This window comes from Equus quagga, chromosome 17 (assembly GCF_021613505.1).
Source record: "Equus quagga isolate Etosha38 chromosome 17, UCLA_HA_Equagga_1.0, whole genome shotgun sequence".
In the NCBI taxonomy this organism is placed as follows: domain Eukaryota; kingdom Metazoa; phylum Chordata; class Mammalia; order Perissodactyla; family Equidae; genus Equus; species Equus quagga.
In genome coordinates this window covers 9,078,153-9,100,437 of record NC_060283.1, presented here as the reverse complement: position 1 = coordinate 9,100,437, position 22,285 = coordinate 9,078,153, and positions in this window count along the sequence as shown.

Genomic DNA, 22,285 nt, shown 5'->3' with positions numbered 1-22,285 from the left:
TGGGCCTGGGTTATCGTCTGTTTCTGGCCTAGTGGAATGTTGTTTAAAGGAGCCTGGTGACTTCCCACGGAGGCTGCTGGAGGTGAGCCAGAGTGTAGATGTCTAAGCTGCCCGGTCAGGGACAGCGCCCCCCAGTTCCCAAAAGATGTGCTTGGATTGACCGGATCTGAATTGAGGGGGACTATTGGCCAGGCCCATGGGGATTGTGTCGATGCACCTGTCCTGTGACCTTGGGCAAATCACCTCCGTTGGGGCCTCCTGTTTCCCTTCTTGAGTTAAGTGGCTTTAAAGAAAAAAACCCTTCAGAAATCTTTTATTCAAACAATATATTGGGTTCCTAAGATCAATATATAAAGCAGATACTGGAGGAGGTCGTCTGGCTAAAGTGGGGAAAGGGGTGGAGAGAAAGTGCCCAGAAAAGCAGCCCTCCACACTCCAAACCTCCCCCAGACATCCTTTCCTTTGGCATCTTCTGCCCAGGCCTCCCCTGCCTGAGGCATCTCCACGGTATTAGAGGATCCGTCACTTCTTACAGGCTGGGATTCTGAATTCAGTATGTTGAAATTAACTTTTTTTTTTTTTTAAAGAAATGATGCATTTGGGAAATCTTACATGCTAAATGCATTTTTAATTTGGGACATGGAAATTGATTTTCTTTCTTCCTCCTTCCCTCCTCCCTCTCTCCTGCCTCTCTTCCTCCCCGTCTTCCTCTCTCCCTCCTCCCTCTGTTCCTCCCTCCCTCCCTTTCTTCTTCCCTTCCTTTTCTCTCCTTTCATTCTTTTTCTCTTTCTCCCTTTTATCTTTCGTCTAAACTCTTTGGGTCTCCTTTAAGCTGAACTGGGTCGAGTCAGTTTCCCTTGTTCTCTGCTGGGTCCCAGCACAGACTTGTGTATTTCGTTTTTGTTTCCTGTTTTGGGGAGGAAGATCAGCCCTGAGTTAATGTCCGCTGCCAATCCTCCTCTCTTTGCTGAGGAAGATTGGCCTTGAGGTAACATCCAGGCCCATCTTCCTCTTTTTGCTGAGGAAGATTGGCCCTGAGCTAACATCCGTGCCCATCTTCCTCTATTTTATATGTGGGACGCCTGCCACAGCATGGCTTGATAAGCGGTGCGTAGTTCTATGCCCTGGATCTGAACCTGTGAACCCTGGGCTGCCAAAGTAGAGCACGCAAACTTAACCACTATGCCACTGGGCTGGCCCCCAGACATATGCTTTGAGCTGGAAGGGCCCAAAGAATCATCTAGTCCAATGTCCTCATCTTAGATACGAGGATACTGAGGTCCAGTGAGGGAAGGAACACAGATCTGACTCCCAGCGTCCCTTGCATCTCCACGTGGTACAGTCTTTCTGAATCTTAAATTCACTGGGGCAGGAGAGGGGCTCTGACAAATGAAAGAGGGAAATCTTATTCTCCTGGAGCAGTCGGGCAATCTGGGTGTTCTGGCTAATTATAGGGGCCTCAGTGAACTTTCTGTGGGCCATGAACTCTCCTACCCACTCATTTGTTCATCTGTTAATCTGTTCATCCCCCCATCCATCCATTCATCCATCCATCCACCCATGTCCTAATCCATGCATCCTTCTATCTACCTAATGTGTCCCATGCCTTGTATGTGTGAGGCCCCGTGCTAGGAGCCTGCCCTACCCTCCAGTCTGCTTGTCAGAGGAGACAGAAGCCCAGAAAGGATTACAGCATAAAGGGGAGTGACCTCAATGCCAGAGGAGAGGTCCACACAGTTTCAGTGGTCTCAGAAGAGGGAAAGAATGACCAGGTTTGAGGGATCAGATCAGGGTGGGTTGCCCAGAGAGGGTGGCATTTACACTGGGCTGTGATTGGAAGGGGATCAACAGGTGGAACTGGGGAAGGACTTGTGACTCAGGGGTGTGAGTGCAGGGATGCTGGGGAAATGGGAGGTAAACTGGATGAAATAGTGTGAGCAGAACCTCTCTTCCCATGCAGGGTGGTGGCCTTGGTCTCAGGGGCTAGGACATGGGTAAAAGTCTCAGAAGGGCTGATGATCCCTTGGGCTTCTCGGTTCCCTTGGAGGTGGGAGTGGGGAACCTCCGAGGCTCGTGGCCTGCCAAACTGAGTCATGCTCAGTGGTGCCTGAACTCTGTGTAGAGTCTGGGTCTCTTGCTCCTCATAAGGGTCCATCCAGCTGAATGGGCTATTTGAGCCATCCTGATGTCTCTGTGCCCGGCACTGGCTGTTGCCCACCTGCCTGCTCACCAGCCCCTCAGGTTCAAGGCAGAAGCTGTAGCATGTGTGGGGCCTTGTCCTGCTGCCTAGACTGCGGCTCCAGGTGGGGATGGTGAGGTGTTCAGTGAATTCTCAGAAGCCAGGAGCTATTCCTCCCTGGTGGCCTTGCTAAACCCCTGAGCCCTCATCATTGGCTCTGGGGCCGGATTCAGCCCGTCCTTGGGCAGCTCCAACAGAATAGGTGGCCTGTGTGTGGTGACCTGGGCAAAGGCTTGTCCTCTGTTCTCAACCCCAGCCTCTCTCTCTCCTCTCCAAGGGATTTAATCTAAAATTTCCTCATGGGGACAAAGCTATCCAGGGAAGAGAGGTTCCACAGGCCTAAATCTGAATCTTGACTCCACCACTTGCTGGTTGTGTGGCCTTGGGGAGGTGATGTCACCTGTCTAAGCCTCAGTTTGCCTACTTGTAAAATGGAGATTAATCCCTACCTTATACGATTGTTGGTATTTGAAAGTCTATAATTTGTAAAGCTCCGAGCACAGTGCCAAACACGTAGTACCTAATTTGAGGATCAGCCCCGAGGGAGCGGGCCTCAGGAAGGCTGAGCAGTCCCAGAAGAAGAGGAGGAAGAGAAGGTTGCTGGGAGAAGGGAAGACAGGAGGGGTGCCCTATGGCCCCAGAGTCACAGGCCGAAAGAGCTTCCAGGTGGGTTGGTGGGTGTCCTGGCCCAGCCAATCGCTGCCGAACCCATCGCGTTGCCACGCAGGCTGGGCCTCAGCTGTCACCCCAAGTGGGAAAGGGCAGGGACCCAGGACGACGGACGGGCTGTGCTCCAGGAGCCGAGCAGCCGGGGCAAGGCCGGCAATGGCCCCCTGGGGCAGCTCTGAAGGAATGGCTTGGAGTCGCCCCCTGCTGGTGCACACCGGAACTGCATCTCTCGCCTCAGGACGTGTGGCTGTGTTGGAGGTTTCACCCCAAACCCCTGGGCACTGGACAACTGGGGTAAGAACTTGAAGGAGGGGACCTCAGTCTAATTCTGTTTAGCTGCAGGCTGATGGGGGACAGATGCCATGGTCCCCATGCCACTGGCACGGCTTTCTTGCTCATCAAATGTCTTAGCCCAGGGTTGGCCGACTGAAATGCCGGTGGGGCTAGGGGATGTGAACCAGTGAGGCGGGCTCCATGTCAGCAACAGCGAGCGGCCGGGTCCGCAGAGTAGTGCAGAGCGCATGTCCAGTCTGAAGGGGGCAGCGGCTGTTCGGCACCAGCTGGTGTTGCCATGGGGATATGCAGGCGCGGGGTTGCCAGATCTTCAGATATTTTAAAAATAGCTTGAAATCTGGACTTCTGTGTGAAATTTTCCAATTGTGTAGGCTACCCCTCCTCCCACCTTCTGGAATCCCTTTGTCTTTTCTGCTTCTACCACCTAGAGGAGCCACAGGCTCCATCAAGAGATTCCTTGTAGAATAAGGTAGGATTTCCCTGGATTTGTCCTCACAGTTCCTCCTTGCTGGACCTCAGGATTCGGTGAGCAGGGGCTTTAGGAGTTTGCTCGTTCGGCAGACATTTATCCAGCACCTGGGCTGGACCTTGTGCAGGAAGGTGCTGAAGTTGGGAGGAAATGAAGAAGACACAGAGTACTGCTTTGGGGGAGTCACAGACCGCTGGAGGGAGAGTAGAGGGGATAGTCATCCATGGAGCCAGTGCCAGGTGTCAGGCACACCTCAGGGACACCGTCCCACGTGCCTTCCCAATGAGGACTCATATCAAAGCCATGTGTTTCCTCTCTGTAATCATCTGTGGTGGGGTGGGTGGATTTGATACCATGCTGTACTCACTCTCTTTTAGCATCTTTTCGCTCACTGTTCCCAAGGCCAGCTCCTTCTTGGCTCTTGAAATGTCACCTCCTCCGAGAAGCCTTCCCAGACCACTCTAGCTAGCCTAGGGTAATGCTTCCCACTCTGGTAAGGCTTTCTTTACCTGGCGTTATGCTCTTAATGGCATTGATCACTGCCTGAAGCTATGTGCTTATTTGCTGTCTATCTCCCCTGCCCCTGACTGTGAGGCCACGAGGGCAGGGCGTGGCTCTGACGTATTTGCTGCTGACTGGGCTTATGGTGGGAGCTCTGTGAGTGCACGTTCAGCATATGCACTCTGTCTACAAGCCCCCTTTCCAGGAAGCAGTCTTAGCAGAGGTAGGGCTCAGCCCTGGACCCCACTTGCTGGGCCCTAGTTTCCTCACTTGCCAAATGGGCACAATGATAATAGTTCCAACCTCATAGGGTTGTGAGGTGGGTGGGTGCAGCATGCGGTCCCGTGAGGCTGGTAGGCCTGCACCCTATCATGGGTCTGGTGTCTCTGGGTCCTGGCTGGGAGCTTGGAGTCTATCTTACAAGCCCCTCCCTGCACGGAGCAGTGCATTTATTCTGCTTGCCTTGTTTCCTGCCCACAACCCTTGCACAGACCTGCTCTGCAGTTGGTCTCCCTCAACTTGGCAGCAGAGCTGAGTGAAAAAGATGGGCTGAGCCTCTGGGAGCAGACGGTGCAGGACAGAAGAAGCCACAGATGCAAGGGGGGATGCTCAGAGCCTGAGAAATCCCAATGCAACTGCCTTCTCCTGGTCCTTGGGCTTTAAGGCTTCCTCGTGGGTAGGGACATTGGCAGATGAAGCTTACCATGATGTAGGCAAGGGCCAATCGCAGCTGGGCTCCTGCATGTAGAGGACTTGGCAGTGGGGACCAGTTTGTAAAGATGCCAACAACCAGATACATAGCTGCTTGGACATGGGAGTGAGCCTGGGGCTGGGGCTGGGGGTGGGAGAACGGTCAGGTGGCTTACTGTCAGGTGCATTTGTATCTGCTGAACCCACAGGATGCAGAATTGTAGACGGCTGTCCATCTGGGGTAGGGGGCATCCGTCGCCCACCCCAGGGCTCTGACCTCATCTGCGTTTCATCAGTGCTGTTGATGAAATTTGGAGAGGCGAAGTTTATCCGGTTTGCAGAAAACCCAAAGCTGGGATAGAGGGTATCTAAGTAGGAGGACAGAATCAGAGTCCAGAGAGATTAGAAAGTTGAACGGCTGAGCCAGCCACTTTCTAGACATGCCACTTCAGACAAGGCACATAAACTTTTTGAACCTTGGTTTCCTCATCTGCAAAACGGGGCAACGTTGCCCACATTGCAGTGCCGTGAGGGTTAATGGGACAACCTACGAACAGCACCCAGCGCGGGTGCTAACCGGTGGCTGCTGCCATCATTAATGATAGTGTGAGCTCCTTAAGGGCAGGGGACTTATCTTTTGGTGCTGTATCCCCAGTGCCTGGTACGGCGTGGGCACCGAACAAATGTTTGTCACATGAATGAACAAGATGAAATTTGACAGGGATAAATGTCAGTTCCTGGACTCGCATCCAAAGACCCAGCTGCACAGGGATTCAGCGTGTGGGGGAAATGGCTTAGCAACAAACAGCACATGTGAGAAAAGTTGAGGGATTTAAGGTGATGGAAATTTTGGTCAACAGGAGGTGGCTGCCCTCACCAACCAGAGCAAGCTCGGGTGGCATTATTAGGGGCCCCGTGCTCAGAAGGAGGGAGGCCACAGTGGTTAGACCTGCCACATACCATTCTGCATTACCCCTGTGGGATATCTGCCAACAAGATGAAGTGGGCATGAGGCCTAAAGACCACACTCATGACGTATGGTTGAAGGAATCAGGGCTCTGAGCTTGGAAAAGAGAAATTGACCAGGACACGTGGTGGCCTTCAGATCTTGCCTCTTCTGCTTGCTCTGGACAGCCCTCAGTTTCCTCATCTATGAAATGTGCAGGCCACGGGCTGGAGCTCACTCAGCTGCTGCAGAAGGGCAGGAATGGGAAGCTGAGCTGGGCTCAGTTCCCCTGCCTGCCCCACTATGTTCCTCAGCACTGGGGGACAGCTGGCAGGGAAGCTGCGAGTGGCTGGCATCTGTCTCCTGTGTGGGGTTGGATCAGGATGACAGAGGCGGCCCGTCCCACCCTGACCTCCCCCTTTCCTCCATCTGAGGCTGATCTTGTAGTTCCGTTTCTTTCTGCGCAGCCAGCTTCCTTCTCATCTGCATGTTTTGGGTGTACAATTGTGTGTGCAAAAGGCTGGTTCCAGGTGCCTCTTCCTCCCACACACCACCCTGCGCCTGCTGCTGGCCTCCCCTGAGGGTCCCTGTCTGCCCTCTGGTGGCCGCAAGGGGCACTGCACTGGGCTCGAGGAAAGTCTTGGAGAAGAGCCAACCTGAGTAGGGTTAGAATCAGACATCTTGGTAAAAATCCTGGACCCCAAGCAGTGGATACACACAATGTGGTCTACACACCCAGTGGAATATTAGTCAGCCTTAAGAAGGAATGAAAGGGCCAGGCCCAGTGGTTAACTTCTGTGTACTCCGCTTTGGAGGCCCATTCAGTTCCCAGTGTGGACTTGCATTGCTCTGTTAGGTGCCGTGCTGTGCTAGCAGCCCACATACTAAAAAATAGAGGAAGATTGGCATGGATGTTAGCTCCGGGTGAATCTTCTTCAGCAAAAAAAAAAAAAAAGAAGAAGAAGAAGAATGATATTCTGACACATGCTAAAACATGGATGAACCTTGGAAACATCATGCTTAGTGAAGCCAGACACAAAGCAACAAATATTTTATGATTCCACTTACAGGAACCACCTAGAATAGGCAAATTCACACATATACAAAGTACGATAGAGGTTACAGGTTACCAGGGGCTGGGGCAAGGCGGGACTGGGGAGCTATTGTATAGTGGGTACAGAGTTTCTGTTTGAGACGATGAAAATTTCTGGAAATGAACAATGGTGATGGTTACATTACATTGTGAATGTACTTAACGCCACTGAGTTGTACACTTAAACATGGTTAAAATGGTAAATTTTCTGTTATGCATATTTTACCACAATTAAAAAAGTACCAAAAAAAAAATTCTGGTCCTGCCACTTAAAGGCTACATGACCTTGGTTAGTCCCTTCTCTGAGCCTCAGTTTCCTCATCTGTAAAACAGGGTGCAATAATGCCTACCTCACTGCCACCTCTCTGGTACAAGCCACCACTGGCCCTTCCCTGGAGGATTGCAAACAGCCTCCTCAGTGGTTTCCAGGCTTCTTTCCTGGCCCTCCAGCCCAAGTCATTTCTAACTAAGCAGCCAGAGAATCTAGAACCATAAGTCAGATCAAGTCACTCTCTTGTTTAAAATTCTCTCCTAACTCCTCCCCTTGGCTGCCAAGATCTGACCCCTCATCACTTCTTCTCTCTCGGTACTTTCCCCCACTTCTCTCCAAGCCATCACTTGTGCTCCTTTCTGCCTCCAGGCCTTTGGCTTTGCTGGTTACTCTGCCCTGAACAGTGTTCTCCCAGTGGTCTTGTTTGCCGGCTTCTTGTCATTCAGGTCTCAGCTCAGATGTCGCTCCACTCCCTGCCACCCACTCCAGTGTTGTCTTGCTGCTTAGTCTTATCTTGTCACTTCTCTCCTGTTTTATTTTCTTTCTTCACAGCACCCATCATTATCGGAAACTGTCGTATCTTCTTCTTCTTCTTCTTTTTTTTTTTTTGAGAAAGATTAGCTCTGAGCTAACATCTGCCACCAGTCCTTCTCTTTTTGCTGAGGAGGACCGGCCCTGAGCTAATATCCGTGCTTATCTTCCTCTACTTTATATGTGGGACGCCACCTGAGCATGGCTTGATGAGTGGTGCCTAGGTCAGCACCAGGGATCCGAACCAGTGAACTCTGGGCTGCTGAAGCGGAACATGCGAACTTAACCTCTGCACCAGTGGGCTGGCCCCACGTCTTATCTTCTTTATGTAACTAGTGATAAATAAATGACAAGCAATAGGATATATTGGAGTATATGAGGAAGCCATCTGGTGTAAAACTAATTTGGCCTGACCTTGTTTTTCCCAAAGGGCCTGACATGGCCGTTGAGCATGCGTTGTATATCTGCTTTAAGCATTTGCTGTGTCCCAAAGACAAGAACAATGCCCTTAAAGATGAAGATGCAACTTCCCCAACATTAGCATTTCCTTAAGGATAAGCATCTCTCCCTAGGCTGGGATTGATTGCTGACCTGCTGTGTTCATGGGATTGTGGAAATGCTCTGCAGGCGGAGGCAGTCTCATGACAATTGTAAAAGGGACATGCTAGTCATATGTGATATATGCTCTTTGATGGTATATAACCATTCTGTCAACCCTCACTTCTTTGGAGTGCTCCATTCCTTTGTGAAAGGACTGTCCCTGGCTACATGATCCCCAGATCTGGCTGATAAGAATAACACAAATTTTGATTTATAGATTGGTTATGGATTATTTTCACCGACACTGGTTTATTGAACTGGCTGGACTTTGCAGGGTGCAGACATGAAATAGTTTAATTTTTCTCTGACCACCATCCTAGCTGTTGATGAAAATAATCCATAACCAATCTATAAATGAAAATTTGGGTGAGTTTATTCTGAGCTTAAATCTGAGGATTATAACCTGGGGCCTTTCTTCCCAAAGGAAGAAAGGGCACCAAAGAAGTGGTGTGCCCAGAGTGGTTATATACCCCCAGAGAGGATGTTTCTCATAGTATTGAAATGTCCCTTTTATAGTAGTCGCGAGACTGCTCTGCGATTGATGGAAACAGCAGGTAGGTCTTCTGTCTCGGTGAACACAGCAGGGTGGCAGTTCTCTTGTCTCCAACTGACTGGTCACAGGTGAGCTGGGTAGTCAAAGGTGAGTGCAGCAATCAGTTCCTAGCCTAAGGAAAGATGCTTATTCCTAAGGAAATGCCAATGTGGAGGGAAGTTGCACCTTTATCTCAAGGGCCTTTGTTCTGGCCATAGGAAATGTCTAAGCAGATATACAATGCGTGCTCAACAGCCACAGTCAGGCCCTTTTGGAAAAAAACAAAGTCAGGCCAAATTAGGTTTATACCAAATGGCTTCCTCGTATCCTCCAATATATCCTATTGCTTGCCATTTTTATTTGTCATAGCACTTGTTTTTTTTTCCTTCTCTCTTCCCCCTCCTTGAAAATATTTCAGCTAAGTATAGCTTTACCAATTTCTTTCAGGTATTAGAGCAATTTCAATTTCAGGCATGAAGAAGTCTGACTCTTTTAGGAGGATGTACATTGAAGAATTTAGGAGTGAAGTGCCGTGATGTCTGAAGCTTGCTTTCAAATGGTTCAGCCAAGCCACACGTACACACTCTCACACACACACACACTACAATGTCAACAATTTTTGAATCCAGGTAGTAAGGATGTGGGTGTTTATTGCACTGGTCTTTGAACTTTTCTGTGTGTTTGAAAATTCTTATAAAAAGTTGGGCAAAAAAGAAACTGTTTTGCCAAGTTGAAAAAGGGGCCTAGTCCTATCTAAATAAAAATATTTATCTCCCATCTAATATAAGCTTCTCCTATTCAGGCTGACCTGGTTTTCTGCAGTGGGGACGGTGGGGGTGGTGGGTGTGTGGTCAAGGCTCATGTCTTCATTCCCTTTGATTCACCTCGTCTCCCACTGCTAGCAACGGCTTTCTGGCTCCTTCAGGATCCAGAGGGGAGTAGGGATGAAAGGAGAAGGGTGAGACTCCTTGATTATGCTGTTTTCATGACTGTGGGGTGTACTGGTGGGTTTGCCCTCCAGGGACTCTGTCTGCACCATTCCCTGCACACTCAGGTGCCCTGAGTGTCCCTGAGAGTCAGAGGCTCAGACAGCACCCAGGGCGGTGAGGGTGGGGATGAGGTGCCAGGGTCCCCTCTGGCAACCCCCGCCCTCCACAGTGGTGCTCCTGAGTCCCCTTCATCTGGCGTCAGGAGTGGTGTTTTTGGGGTGTGTGTAAACACCGCTCCCTTCTTCCTCCTGGGCTGACAACCCTCCAGGAAGAAATTCTCACTCGGAACAGTCTCTTTTGAATTTCCCAACCTGTTTTACAGAGACTGGGGGTGGTGATGGGCTAAGGGGAAAGGGCTTGGCTTTGTTATCTCACAGTAAGTCCAACGGAGCCGGCTATGCCTCTTGGCTCTGGGGCCTCAGCAGAGCGCCTTCTGGGCAGGAACGGTCCTATTCACGGTCCAGCCCCTCCATTTACTTGTTGCAGTCTCCCCAGACGGCTGACACAGACCAAGGTGGTTGCAGGTAAGGCCAGACAGCAGCCAGGGCTCCAGTAGGGCAGGAGGCAGGAGACACGAATCAAGAGCTCACAGTGAAGAACCCAGGTGGGCCCAGATCCCTGTTCCTGCCCAGGCTCAGTCTCACCCCTGTTCCTCCCACCCTTACAGAATCAGCCAGACTCAGTCTTAACTTTTGCTGGGTTAAGGCAGCTCAACTTAGAGGGTTAACCGGGAAAAGAAAATGGTCCAGAAAGCGAAGGATAAGCAGAGAGTGGGTGAGAGCACGTGTGTACGCATGTTAGTGCACCTGTGTGAGTGCATGTGTGTGCACACTGTTTGTGCGTGCGTGTGCCCATGTGTGCACGTGTGTGTGGTGGCTAGCTCCCAGGGCTTATTTGGGGCGGGCAGAGGTGGTGGATTTGAGGGGTAATGAGTGTTTGCCTCGGGTGTGTAAGGACATATACAAATTAAAAATAAGAAAAGAAAAGTTTAATTCTCCCTGTGGAAAAAAAAAGAGAAGAGACTCTCCCCCTCCCTTTTTTTTTTTTTTTAAAGAGGATTTAGTTTAGAAACCTTGAAATTGTAGGTTCTGCCTCTTTGAAATGTATGTAAATCCTTTCAAAAGCTAAGTGAGCCTCTTGCCAGGTTTGCATCCCAGGAATGTTTCCTCTGGGACCTGGAAGCCATCTCTTTGAGACGGAATCACGGAGGAAGAAAGCGCCCCTTTTCCCACTTTGCGTGGGAGAGTAGCAGCCCGTCTCCAGCTGGTGCCCGGCTCCAAGTTGCAAACCTACCTCCCGCCCTAATAAGAGGAAGGTATTTTTTGTCTGCATACAAGCAATTAGCAAACACAGGTAGCCACCGCAATTACCAGGTAAATTTAGTACGATGTGTAACAAACGGTGCTGTCAAGTCCTCTTGCTGGAGAACTCCTCATCGTTTACCTCGAGAACATGTGGAAAGGTTATCTGCCTGGCTGTATCAAAGGGTGAGAGTTCTTTCTTTGCAGTCTCTGCGGATTGCCTGTGGTGTGCAGCACGTTCTGGTTGAATGCTTATTCAATAATAAAACTGTTTGCTTTCCCTTGCACTTTTGTGGAGAGGTTTTCAGGGTTGGCAGGAGATTTCGTCTTTAATTTGTATTTCCACAGCAGGTGTCTGGGCGCCCTCCAGAGATTTTTTTTTTTTTTTTTTTTTTTTTTTTTTGCATGCGTGTGCATGCTTTCCAGAGAGAGGCGGCAGCTTGTGTCTCAGGTGGCCTGAGGCCGCCTGGACCACTGGGGCCTCCTTGGGCCAGCCACCCTGGAGGCAGCCTCTCTCAGAAGCGGGTGAGGGGCTCCTCGCCCAGGGAAAGGGGGCGCACCGTCGGCGTGCTTCGGGGCCCACGAGGCGGCAGATCCGGCTGGGCTGGGGCCCTGGACAGCAGCCGCCTGTGGAATCGCAGCGGCTGGGCGGTGAGAGCCGCAGCCTGGGAGCCCAAAGTGGGGCTTTTGGGAGGGTGCGCCGCCCGGGGGCTGGCTCGACAGCGAGGCCGTGTGGCCACGAGAGGCGCCAGCGGCGGGACCGCTGCTGCTCTCCTTGGCCGGCGCCGGGAAGCCACAGACCCCCACCTTCCAGACAGCATCAGCCTCGGAGTGGGGAAAAGAAGGATAATAAGGCAGCTGGGGGCCTGATCCACCGAATGGAAACAATTGGTGCTATCAGCTAACATTTCCTGAACACCAACGAATTATAATGCAACAGGCATCCCTGAGCCCTCTTTCGAGCCTGATCCCCATTTGGGTACCAAAGCAGAAATGGCTGCATCTCAAGGTCAGGCACTCATGGGGCAGCTCAGGGCGGCTCAGGGCCACCGGGTGTCATTCCTGGTGCTTTCCTGAGGTGATCCAGGGAGCATCTCTCCAGGGAGAGTCAGGGAAGTGGTGTCCCTGACTGTGCAAAGGGGTGGACCCTGCGAACATAGGCAAGTGAGGGCTGGAACCCTCCCCCCTGCAAGGGAGCAGGTCCTCTGACTGTCCAGAGGGTCCGGCTCCAGGGCACACACAGGGATGGTACATGGATAATTCCTCGTGTACCAACTCCTGTCCATTAGTATATGTTGGGAAGGATTCCATGACTGTGCTTGAGTTCAGTGGGAAAGAGCAGCTGATTGATTACTGTGTGAGTTTCCTGTGGCCGCTGTAAAAATCACCACAAACTTAATGACTTAAGGCAACATAAATTCATTGTCTCACAGTTACGGAGGTCAGAAGTCCACAACGGGTTTCACTGGGCTTAAATCAAGGTGTTGGGAGGGCTGGTTTCTCCTGAAAGCTCTAGAGGAGAATCTATTTCCTAGTCTTTTCTAGCTTCTAGAGGCTGCCCACATTCCTTGGCTTGTGGCCCCATCCAGCAATCACCTCACTCCGACATCTGCTTCCATCCTCACGTCTTCTCTGACTCAACTGCCTCCCTCTCATAAGGACCATTGAAATTACATTGGACCCAACCAGATAATCCAGGGTAATCTCCCCATCTCAAGATTGGCAGAATCCCTTTTGCCATGAAAGGTAACATATTCACAGGTTTCGGGGACTAGGGTATGGACACCGTTGAGGGGACATTACTCTGTCTACCACAGTTATCAGTGTCTGTTTCTTAGTTTGGGTTCCCCGATAAGCGTATTGATCCTAGGCCGAAGGTTGAAGTGCAAGCGGTTTATTTAGGAGGTGATCCCAGGACACACAGTAGGACGGGAGGGGGAAGTGGGTCAGGGAAGAGAGGGGGCCAATAAAGGAAGCGTTGTCAAGGAAGAAACGCCTGTGGGCAACTGGAGCTGAACCCGCTGGGGAACTGCAGGAGATGGCGTGGAGCACATGCCTCCGAGTTATCCCTGCATGCAGGCTGGGGGAGCTGGGGTGTTTTACACCAACTCTGGTCAGTCATGGGTTGAGGGCTATTGTGTGCGTAGTTCATTCCCCTTCACTTCTAGCCTGCTGTGCCTGGGCAGAGCAGGCTCTGCTCACCAGAGAAAGCCTATTGGCAAAGAGATGCAGGTCCTGGCAACAGGAAGTCAGCCTGTCAATCGCTAAAATGGTAAAGGCCAACAGGATGTGGTCAGAGCGTTGACAGTCTCTGCCAGTCTGCCGTGGGTACGGGAGGAGGGTGTGGTGGCAGCATAGCGAGTCCCTGTCCGTCTCTATATCCATAGGACTCTTGGAGGGGCATGTGGCCAGGGCCATCAGCCAGTCAGTCCACCTTCTTTGCTCATGACAAACAAATGACAAGCAATAGGATATACTGGAGGATATGAGGAAGCCATTTGGTGTAAACCTAATTTGGCCTGACCTTGTTTTTCCAAAAGGGCCCAACATGGCCGTCGAGCATGCGTTGTATATCTGCTTTAAGCATTTGCTGTGTCCCAAAGACAAGAACACATGGCCTTAAGATGAAGATGCAACTTCCCCCACATTAGCATTTCCTTAAGGATAAGCATCTCCCCCTAGGTTAGGGACTGATCACTGTGCTCACTCTGGGACCACCCAGCTTGAGACAATAGACCTGTTACCTACTGTGTGAATGGCACACTGTGTGAATAGCTGTGCTGTGCTAGCTAGGCAATCTCGTGACTGTTGTAAAAGGGACATTCTTATCATATGTGACGTCTGCTCTTTGTTCCAAGGGGGTATATAACCACTCTGTATCCCCCACTTCTTTGGTGCCCTTCCTTCCTTGGGGAAGGAAGGCCCTGGGCTAGTCTAGTGCTCACATCTGGCTCATAATAAACTCACCCTACTTGTGATTTATAGATTGGTTATGGTGAGAGGGTAGGCAAGAGTACGCCACCATCCCCTACCTCAGCCACCACACGTTCAGAGCCTCCATCTCATCTGACCTGTGAAATAGAGATTCGGGATATGACTTTTGCTCACTTGGAAGTCAGGGTGAGAAAGCTTCCCTTCCAGGACCCAGGGAAGACCGGAGGCAGAGGCGGGACATTGTGGAGACAAACGTAAAGAGGCCGTATTACCGGGTGAACAAATGGGCATTTACTGAGTGCCTCTGTCTGTTACGAAGCCCTCTGTCTGTCTGCATTCATCTAATTCCCACAGAAACTCTTATCCTTCTTCTTCTCTTTCTCCTCCTTCTCCTCTTTCATCTTCTATATTTTCCGTTCTTAAAATTGTCATTTTTGCCACTTTGGAATTAAAACACACACCAGACGCATGCACAAACACCAGCTCTGACTTGTACCATCGTTTACTAAAACTTTATCTTATGGAAATATTCAAACATATACTAAGATTCTTCAGCTTCAACATTTATCAGCATTTTGCTAATTTTATTTCACTTATATCCCCCCATATATTATCATTTTTAAAAGGACAATTAAACATTACAAACGTAAGAAGGATATGATCTGAAAATAAACGACAGTCTTAAATTGAAGAATTTTAGATTAAATGGAAACTTTTAGCATCTTATTCTTTCTCATTTTGCACCAAAGTGGAGTGCACAAAGTTAACCATTATGCCACCGGGCCAGCCCTCAGTGGGTACTATTCAAGGTTCTGCTTGCATCGTGATTGGTAACGTCTCGTCGGCCAAAGCAAGTCACACAGCCAAGGGGCTGGAGCAATAGACTCCCTTTATTTCACTACATTACGTGTTTATTACAAAGGATGTTAAAGGATATGAATCAACAGCCAGATGAAGAGATACATAGGGTGAGGTCCAGAACAAAGGAGTTTCTGTCCTCATGGAGTTTGGGGCTTGATACTGTGGCACATGGAAACGTTCTCCCCAACCTGGAACCCAGGCTCCACTTCTTGATGGAAAGATCAAATCTCATCACAGGGGTGTAGATGCAAAGGGGCAGGGGGGCAAGGATTTGTGGCCATTTCTGCTGTCTACCACAGTGTCCTAGTCTGCTTGGACTGCTGTAACAAAATACCATAGACTGGGTGGTTTAAACAACAGGAATTTATTTCTCTGAGTTCTGGAGGCTGGGAAGTCCAAGATCAAGGTGCTGGCAGGTTCAGTGTCTGGTGAGGACCCACTGCTTGGCTTGTAGACAGCTGCCTTCTTGCCCTGGGCTCACATGGCCTTTCCTCCCTGTGTGTAGAGAGAGGGAGATCTTGCTGTCTTCCTCTTATTGTAAGGGTGGTAATTCCATCATTAGGGTCCTACCCTCATGACCTAATCTAAGCATAATTTTCTCCCAAACCTGTTTCTCTCTCCAAATAACCTCACAATGGGGGTTAGGGCTTCAGTGTAAGATTTTGGAAGGACACAAACTTTCAGCTTATAACATACAGGAACCAAAGAGGATGTCAGTATATGGAAATAGAGTGGTTAGTTTATAATTAATATTATAATAATTATAGTTACTATTAGTTTCCTGAGGCTGCTGTAACAAATTAAAACAAACTGCGTGGCTTAAACCAACAGAAATTTATTCTCGTACAGTTTCGAAGGTTGGAAGGCAGAAGTCAGGATGTTGGCAGGGCTGCACCATCTCTGGAGGCTCCAGGGGAGGATTAGTTCCTTGCCTCTTCCAGCTCCTGCTGGCTCCTGGCGTTCCTTGACTTGTGGCCTCATCCCTCTAGTCTCTGTCTCCACGGTCACATTGCCTCCTTCTCTTCTGTCCGTCGAATTTCCCTCTGTCTCACTCTTTTTTCTTTTTTTTGTGAGGAAGATTGGCCCTGAGCTAACATCGGTGCCAATTTTCTTCCATTTTGTATGTAGGACGTCTGCTACAGCATGGCTTGAGGAGTGGTGTGTAAGTCCACGTCCAGGATCCGAACCCATGAACCCCGGGCCACTGAAGCAGAGCGCAGGAGCATAACCACTACACCACCAGGACAGCCCCATGTCTCACTCTTATAAGGACACTTGTCATTGAATGTAGGCTCCACCTAGATAATTCAGATAAGCCCTTCCTCTCAAAATCCTTAACTTAATCACACATATTTTTTCATATAACGTAATAGTCACTCTTTTACCTTATAAGGTACTGTTCACAGGTTTCGAGGTCTCGGATGTAGACATATCTTTCTGGGAGCCACCACGCAGACCTCTACAAGTGGATTTTGGAGCACTGGACTTACCTAGCTCAATTTCGTAAAGGTGGAAAGAGAGAGCATGGGTGAGAGAATAAGCAGGTGCTAGGAGAGTTCAGGAGGGAGTGGGCTTGTCGTGAAGCCACTGGATGGCTGTTAGGAATGTGATTCCGGAACTTTCCTTAATGGAGGCAGCATGCAGACTCAAAATGCACGCTTCTTCACTTGGCTGGAACTGGCCCTGCTGCTCAGTCCCTCCACTTCATTTCCATGTCATTCAGAGGAAAATCCAAACTTCGCTCTCCCAAATACGCATTGCAGATCCTTCCACAAAGAGATTCCTGTGGAACATACTTTCTTAGCTCCTCACTACTGTGTAACAAGTTACCCCCAAACTTAGTGGCTCAAAACAACACATATTTATTAGCTCACAGTTTCTGTGGGTCAGGATTCGAGACCTGGCTCAGCTGGGTGCCTCGGGCTCAAGGTCTGCTATGAACTTGCAGTCAAGCTGCTGGCCAGGGCTGGGGTCTTATCTGAAGGCTCCACTGGGGGCAGCGGATCTGATTCCATGCGATTGTTGTCTGGCCTTAGTTGTCTGGCCTTAGTCCCTCACCGTGTGGGCCTCCCAGAGTGAGTGATCTGAGAGAGAGCAAGAGAAAGAGAGAGACAGGCAGAGAGAAGGAGAGACAGAGAGAGAGGCTCAAGATGGAAGCCAAAGTCCTTTTATAACTTAATCTTGAAAGTGACAGCTTGTCACTTTTGCTGCTTTCAGTTTGTCAGAAGCAAGCCAATAAGTGCAGCCCACACTTAAGGGGGAGGATTACACAAGGGTTTGAATACCAGGAAGTGGGAGTTATTGGAGGCATCTTAGAGGTTGCGTGGGATAGTCTCCAAAATCTGATAGAAGACACAGAATGAATCTAATTACTTTTACAGCTAACAGTGGATTTGTTTCTTAATTTATGATAATAAACCCAAACATCCTAAAACGAATGTTTATGTTCCTGAATCGTCAATTACACCAACATCAAATGCCTCAGCGGGATTTTGAGTTAGATTGCATTTATCCCTTCCACCCTTTGTTTTTCTAGATGGAGAAAGGCTTAGAGAAGTGAAAAACGTCTCTGAAGGAAACCCAGCCAGTGAGCCAGCATTCAAACCAGGTCTACTCAGTTCCACATCCTAGATGTGCCCTTTCCACCCAGCCACCATGCTTCTCCAGGGGAGAGCAGGTTTTAGCAGGGACCCTGAACTGCCTGTTAGCAATCAGCTTCTCTTCCACTCAACTGACTCTGTTTGATTCATTTCCTAGGGCCACTGTAACAAAGTCCCCCAACCGTGTGGCTTAAAGCAACAGAAATTGTCTCACAGTTTTGAGGCTAGAAATCCAAAATTGAGGTGTCAGCAGTGTCGGTTCCTTCTGAAGTTTCTTAGGGAGAATCTATTCCACGCCTCTCTCCTAGCTTGTGGTAGCTCCAGGCCTTCCTTGACTTGTAGACGCCTCACTCCAAACCTTCGTCTTCACAGGGCATCCTCCCTGTGTGCCTGTCTCTTCTTGGAAGGACACCAATCACATTGGATTAGGGCACCTTCCCTACTCCAGTATGACCTCATCTTCTCTAAATATATCTGCAACCACCGTCTTTCTGAATAAAGTCACATTCTGAGGTAATGAGGGCTGGGACTTCAACATATCTTTTTGGGGAGACACAAATTCAACCCATAACAGACTCCCAATGAACGGAAAAGAGTAGAATTTAGGACATTTGGATTCAGGTTTAAAGCTAGTTAGAAAAACTACTTTCATTTTGCCTAATTAAAGGCAGTGTTTGAAGTTGCTCATTCAGCTTGATGTTTTTCAGAGCTTTTGACTCTAGCATTTGCCTGACAGATTAAGGCTGTCCCAATTTTAGCCACAGGAGGTATTTAATTGGGCTGCCACATGCACAAATACTCCACTTGAACCCTTCTTTGCTGTCAGCTATGGGACAAGGGCCTAGAGGCTGGGGGGATATTTCCTTTGGCAACTGTCCCTGTCACAAAATACTGAGCTATTGACTGGGGCTGGGAGGAGAGGATGTCCCTAGGACTTCTGGGGAGGCTTTATTCCAAGGCATCTCTAAAGCCTTCTTTAGAAGGTAGTGGCCTTCTTGGATAAGGGACCGACAACCCACCCATGCCTGGAGGGTGCTGGAACACTGCGGGAAGCTGGCTCATCTCAGTCCACTCCAGGCCAGGGACCATGTAAGCTCAAAGGACAGCTTGCATAGCAAAAATAAGCTGGTCCTAGAAGAGGGCTTTCCACCTCATTTTGCCCGTTCTTGGATCAAGAATCGTCTCAGTGTTAGGTGGGGATCCATTCAGTCCAGTCACCTGGAGAGTTCCTTAAATTGGCACTTTGTTCCAAAAACAAGAGAATATATTGAGAGTGATAAGATCCCTGGTCTGAAAAGAGAATTATAATAAATCCTGGATTTCCCCCCTTTTTCATCAACTCCCTCTCCCCCATCTAATCCACCAGCAAATCCTGTCGTCTCCACCTCCACAGTGCGGCCCAGTCCTTCCACTTCTGGTCCTTTACTCCTTCCTTCCTGATTCAAGACACCTTCCCCTTTCGTCTGGACTTCTGCAGTAATCTTCTGTCTGGTCTTCCTGCTTCCGTCCTTGTCCCCTACAATCCATTTTCCAACTAGAAGCGGGAGTGGTGTTTCAGAAACCCGAATCCAAGCATATGGCCCTTGCGTGAAAGCCCTACGCAAGTTCCAGCTGGTGTCCAAAGTCCTCTACAATCTGGCCCATGTTTCCGTCATCTCACACCACTTGTACTAAGTATTTCTCACTTGTTATCATCTGTTCCTTCCCCGTCCTTGTCCCCTCCTCCTCCCATTAGAATGTAAATCTTTGAGAGCAAGGATCTTGTTTGCCTTGATCAGGAGAGACAGAACCACGCCTGGACTCTGTGGGTGCTCAGTCAACGTGTTTAAAATGTGGATGACGTAAACAGGAATTAGGCAAGGAACCATGGTTATTCTGTACTCAGTTCTGACATTGGCTTTCAGTCCTTTTCGATAAAGAAGTGGTGAGAGTCCTGAGCCAGGTGGTAGGGGGAATGATCGGGATTTCTCCTCTCGTAGGTTCTGTTGATAGCGTTTTGCATATCTCCGTATTCTTGTTCTGCACTGACCCCTGTTGCCCAGGTGGCCCTTTTCACACTCTGCCCTCAGCTTTGCCAATGCCAAGTACCAGATCATTCCACTAGAGGGCAGTAGAGCACAGTGTTAAGAATTTGGGATCTGAAGGCAGTTCTTTAGATTAGCATCTCCTCCCTTTCAGGTGAGTAGAGTGCAGATGAGGGCATGAATCACTTTGGATCAGGATCATGAAGACAACACCCTAAGGATGGCAGACGAGAAGTCTGGAGCCAGTGGCAATATAACGCATATAATACGATGGTTAAGAGCTTAGGTTTTTGTTTTTGTTTTTGTTTTTCTTTTTTGGAGGTGGGCCGCCTAGGTTCAAAAGTGGCAGGAGAGGGCATATCTCTTCCCTTTTAAGACAACCTAGAGTTTGTGCACCTAACTTCTGCTCACATCCCATTGTCCAGGAAACACTGCTGCCAAGGATTCACGCGGCCACATTTTTCTGCAAGAGATGCTGTGAAATGTGTAGTCTTTCTTCTGAGGGGCCAACATTCTGTATTATGGAAGAAGGCAAAAATGGGTTTTGAAGGTTAACTGGCAGTTTTGACCACAAATTCTCAAACCAGCTGAGGTTAAATAATCTGGGTTATAAACGGACTGATTTTTAGTTAGAATAGAGGACACAAGGTTATTCAGATCCAAACCACTGGGCATCAGGCTTAGCTTCCTTCTTTGTTTATAGTTTAACTTAATTTGTTAAATCAAGTAGATTTTTGGATTTCATAACTTGGACCCTCCCCCTGTGAGGGTCTTTTTGAATTCTCTTTGCCTGGTGTCCTGTCATGATTATGCTGAACCAGTCTGTTAACATTATTAAATACTTTTGTTTGCACGATTAGCATATTCTTATATTTAGTGGGGCCATATGGAAATTTCATCTCCTAGGAGATGGGTGATGAAGCCTGAGTAGTCAGCTTTCTTCTTTTACATTTGGCTGATGGATCACTTTGGAATACAATGTTGACCCCACCCTTGTATTTGGCCATTTTGTGTCACTGCCAGGGCTGGTTCACTGTCGGACCTCTGATCCACCTGACTGACCATTGGTATTCTTCATACACTTCACACTCTTTCCAGACGATTTGGATGGCTCCCTGTCTACTCACACAAATGGGAAAAAAGTGCGTATTAACTACTTACAGACAAACATATACTTGCTAGAAGAAAAAAAAGCTCAAATATATAAATACTCTTCTACTTGTTAAAAATCAACATAAATGAATCATTTGTGTTTTTTTTTTGTATTTTAATTCCCTTTTCTTTTCCATGCACACTTGGTATTAACTTTTGTCTTTTGAATGTTATAAATTCTTGAAATTTCGCACATTCAACTTTTTTCAATTAACCGTCTTTCCCCGTTATTCTTTCCATACCCTCCCTCTTTCTCTTCTTCTTATGCCTCCTTATGCCTCTCCTTGAGGTTAAATTATTTCAACACTGCAAAAGGCAGCCCCTAGAAAGTGGCTTATTGGTTCTTTAAGCTTTGCCCTAGTATTTTTGACAGCATCATTGTTTCCTGGCAGCAACAGGCTTATCCTGGATGTTGCCTGTTTTCCAAACTTAATGTAAACTTTCTTCAAAAGACCCTGCTTCCTTTCAGTGGAGAACAGCATTCACGATTAAAGTCTGGGGTTAGGAAGTACGCATGAGTGTTCATGGTGGGCAAAAGTGCTGGCTGTGGTTGTTGGATTACGTTTAGTGATAAAGCTGGAAAAGAGATTTCTTTTTTAAAGTTAGAAACTCACATAGCGCTTATCTTTTGTGATTTTCTCAACAAGAGGTCAATTGTTCAGAATATTTGATGGACACTTAGGTTGTTTCCATGTCTTGGCTATTATAAAGAACGCTGCAATGAACATGAGAGTCCAGACACTTCTTTGATATCTGATAGTGATTTCATTTCCTCTGGCTATATGTTGCCAGAAATGGGATTGCTGGGTCATATGGTAGTTGCATTTTTGATTTTTTGAGAAACCTCTGTACTGTTTTCCACAGTGGCTGTACCAATTTACATTACTTCCAACAGTGCATAAATGTTCCTTTTTCTCCACATCCTCACTAGGACTTATCTCTTGTCTTTTTAATGATGCCATTCTAACATGTGTGAGGTAACATTTCATTGTGTTTTTTTTTTTTTAAAGATTTTATCTTTTCCTTTTTCTTCCCAAAGCCCCCTGGTACATAGTCGTATATTCTTCATTGTGGGTCCTTCTAGTTGTGGCATGTGGGACGCTGCCTCAGCGTGGTTTGATGAGCAGTGCCATGTCCGCGCCCAGGATTCGAACCAACGAAACACTGGGCCGCCTGCAGTGGAGCATGAGAACTTAACCACTCGACCATGGGGCCAGCCCCTCATTGTGGTTTTGAATTGTATTTCCCTAATGATTAATGATGTTGAGCATCTTTGCATGTACCTGTTGGCCATTTGGATATCTTTTTTGGAAATATGTCTATTTGTTCCTCTCCTTGTTTTTTAATTGGACCTTTTTTTTTTGCTATTGAGTTTTATGCATTCCTTATATATTTTAGATCTTAACCTCTTATCAAATATATGACTTTAAAATATTTTCTCCTAGTCTGTTGGTTGCCTTTTCATTTTGTTGACTGTTTCTTTTGCTGCACAGACACCGTGATATAGTCTCACTTATTTAGTTTTGCTTTCGTTGCTTGTGCTTTTGGCGTCGTAGCCACAAAATCATTGCCAAAACCAATGTCAAGGA